General features: G+C 36.5%; 1 protein-coding gene across 1 annotated transcript in view; it reads left to right on the forward strand.

Moving 5' to 3' along the window:
* Nucleotides 1-1,789: 1,789 nt before the first annotated feature.
* The window catches only part of RGPD4 (RANBP2-like and GRIP domain containing 4), a 33,497-nt gene continuing 31,579 nt past the window's right edge, over nt 1,790-3,707 (forward strand). Inside the window, exons 1-3 of the mRNA XM_017736992.1 lie at nt 1,790-1,857; nt 2,398-2,511; nt 3,416-3,568. The gene's annotated coding sequence lies outside the window, so the exon portion shown is untranslated. The remainder of the gene's footprint in view (nt 1,858-2,397; nt 2,512-3,415; nt 3,569-3,707) is intronic.

Genomic DNA, 3,707 nt, shown 5'->3' on the forward strand with positions numbered 1-3,707 from the left:
GAGTTTAGTTCCTGTTTTTCCCTAGTTTTATTTCTCAGGAAAAGATTCTCGAGTTTCGTTTCTTCAGAAGAAGAATCCAAACAAGGAACATGTGAAACACTTTCAGTTTTGTTTTATGTGCTATGTCAATAATATTCTTGTTTTTATCGCAGTATTAAGAAAGGAAGAAATGGGAGAGAATAATCTTTCTATTGTATTTTAGTAACTGGACAGAAGGATAAGGAACTCTGCATGACTTGTTACCATTTTTCATTATATCTGGAAAAGGATCACAGTGAGCAGTCTGATGCAATTCATGAGAGCTACTTAATCCTGAAAGATCCTGTTCTACTGCTCTTGAATTGATTTTTTTTTGAGTTAGAATATTCAGCACTGTGTTGTGTAGCATGAATACATCCATGTTTACCATTATGCAGTAGGGCCTTTATGCAGGCCTTGTGTACATCGTCATTATTTGTATCTCTTTCCTGACAGCAGCAAAGTTGTTCTGTGGCTTAATTCATTTGGGTGCTGTTTAGAGCAGACAGTGTCAAGGGTATGACTCTCAGAATCATAGGTGCTGTTTAATTGTTTTGAACTCAAATCCTGTACTGTTGTGCTTAAGACCAACTGGTTCATATTTACTTGCTAGGGGTTTTTTTAATGAAGTAATGCTTACAAAAATTGTATAAGCACAGTCAGTGGTGGAAAATGTTACTGATTTTCCTGTTGTGATGATTTAAGGAGGGGGGTGCTTATAAAGTTGCAGAACATTTATTTTGAGGTTTCTTTTCATCCGTGTTTAAAAGGAGATGCCAAATGCAGCTCCACCACTCTGGCATGTTTCAGTGTTTCCCTTTTATAACAGGCTTCAAAACTACAGTCTGGAAACTCAAGGCATCGTAGAAGGCCTGCTTTTATTTTTAACTGCTTTTTAAATTTTTTCATGAATAACAGTGGTGAGAGAGGGAGGGAGACTTGTAATTCAAGTGAATTCAAAATGTACATACTTCTTTGGAATCATAGATGTAACTAGCTCCAGTATTTCTTGGTTCAAAAGCAAAATCTGGTTTTGAACTGATATTGAGAGCTCAAGCTTTAAATTTGTCTGGTTTGCTTCTACCTTTTTGATTGTAAATTTGTCAGTTCTTTAACTCACTCCTTTCACTTTTCCTCCTGATCATGCTTATGCCAGCTTGACTTCTTTGTTACTTCCTTGTTCTACCTCTCAAAAAATACCTTTGGAGGTGTTTTGCCTCTTGCTCATAGAGTGTGTATGTTAAAGTTATTTTAGTCAGAAATAAACAACTGCATAAATGCATTTCTTTTGCAAATTGAGAACGACTTAGGCAAAAGTTGCTTTTTCCTCAAGTATACTTAAACAGTAGTGTCTAATGACAGTACACTACAGTAGGGCTAAATGATAGATCTCTCTTGATTTGTAGAATAACTTTTTTCCTTGCTATATTGCAAAGGAATAAAATAAATGTAGGTGACCCTATTCTTCTGCTCTCTTTAATGAGTGGTATATGAAATACCATATGTATAAAGGCTTGTTGCTTTCTTCTCTTGTAATCTCGATTTTCCTAGTAGCCTTTTCATACCAAAAACTTTTATTCTTCTCATTCTTAAACATACATCTTTCAGAAACAAACCCCTATATATGATGAGTGGATTTGAGCTGATAATGAATTGTCAGATTCAGTCACCTGAGTATTAGGCATTGCTGAAAAGAAAGGTCACTCGTTAGGGAATTACTTTTGAAGTACCAAATGTCTAAAGTGTGTTTGTCATGGTTTTTCTCCTTCAGAAATCGATGAAAGGATTCCTCTTTGCTAAGCTGTATTTTGAAATAAAAGAATATGAACTTGCTAAAAGGTAACATGCACTGATGGACATTTGTTTTTTTGTTCTCTAAGGTATAAAAGAAAAACTATGTTTGTATGAAGTAGACCAGAGAAACCAAGATCAGTATCATGCCACTTTAAGCTAGCGGTCAATGTGGATATTGAGTGCTGTTTAAATCTCTGTAAAACAATAACTTAGAAGAAGATTAGTTACGTGGTACTGAAAAAACTTATCTGGCTGAATTGGCTGGTTCTTTTGCTCGTTGTATTAAGTAGTTCTTACCATTTTTGCAAACTCCTCTTTTGTTTTATTAGTAAACAGAAATACTGGCTGGTGAGTAAGTGGCATTTGTACAGGTATAAACCATGTTGCTGCTTACTTAAAGGTCCTGACAAAGTCTCTGGAACAAAACATGAGTATACTTCTGTGTGGTCTGGCCAAAGCATCTAGAACAAAATATGTGTGCGTCCTGTATGGCAAATTAGGTTGCCATTATAGCTTGAGTGGGAGGGGGAGTGTTAGTGGAAAATACTGGTCAAGTAACTGACTTTTTTTTTTTCCCCTTCATAGATATATATCTACACATACCTCAATGTACAAGAGAGAGATCCCAAAGCACACAGATTTCTTGGACAAATTTATGAAGCTGAGGATAACATAGAAAAAGCTTTTGGGTGTTACAAGGTAAGTACTACATTGACCCCTAATGTTCTGCTTTATTCCTTTCTAAATGGACTTCTAAAACCTTTCTGTGCTGAACATTCTCAAACCCATAGAAGAAAACATGCTTCTGGGAAAACTGTCATATACATTTGATGATGGAAAGCACATGAAGCACTGCAGAGAGGATTCTTCACTTGATATTGCTTGCTTCTGTAGTATATTTTGAAGTTGCTTCTTTGTTTTTTCTTCTGGACTTGATCTTTGTGCTGCTTGCTGTTAAATTCTCCCCAAGTCACGCATTGCCGCTTGGACTACTGTTGTAGAATCCCGTAATGCAAACTGTGATGACAACTGGAGTTTAGTTGCTACTAGAAGACTGTAGGCCTACTGTGGCTTTTTGTTTGGTTGGTTTTGAAGAGGGCAGGTGCAGAAGGGAGGGACAAATCTAATTTCGATTAGGCAACCATATAAATGTCAAATTTCCAGTCAGATTGCCTTTGTTCTGGTTTTGGAGAGAAAGATGTGCCCAGAAGTTGTGCCAATACAACTCTATAGAGTGCTATCACGCTTACTAAACTGTGTGTCTTAATTTTTTTTAAAAGCTTTTGCACCTGTCTAGACTAGAGGTCCTTATAATCCTGCTATCCATTTATAGCAGTAGGTAGTGGTAGATGCAGAGGAGATGGTTTTTGCATTATTTCTCTTAGGCTGTTCTGAATTTCAGCACTTCTGTTTGGGTGCTGTAAACTAGTGGTGGCATGTAGAAAGGCTTTTCTCACATAATCTGTGTTTAGAGATTCAACTAACTTGAATAGCTGGGTATGTTTGTGGGGGTGTAACTCTTACCTTTTCTACATGGATCGTAAGTTAAAGTTGCCTTTTTTTTTTTTTTCCCAAACTCCTGTGTCTGCATGGGGAAAAATAGCGTTCTGTGGAGTTGAACCCAACACAGAAAGATCTTGTATTGAAGATTGCAGAGTTACTATGCAATAATGACATTACTGATGGAAGAGCAAAATATTGGGTTGACAGAGCTGCTAAGCTCTTTCCTGGGAGCCCTGCTATTTACAGGTTGAAGGTAAGTTCAAATTTACCTCTGTTCAATGGTTTGAACAACTTTCAGCATCTGTCTGAAGTGCCTTTTGCATGTCACCTCAAGCAAAACTCTTTTGACTAAATTATTTTAGAATCTTTAGTATTAAAAAAATTAGATGTTA

The sequence above is a fragment of the Corvus brachyrhynchos genome, unplaced genomic scaffold (assembly GCF_000691975.1).
Source record: "Corvus brachyrhynchos isolate BGI_N302 unplaced genomic scaffold, ASM69197v1 scaffold83, whole genome shotgun sequence".
In the NCBI taxonomy this organism is placed as follows: domain Eukaryota; kingdom Metazoa; phylum Chordata; class Aves; order Passeriformes; family Corvidae; genus Corvus; species Corvus brachyrhynchos.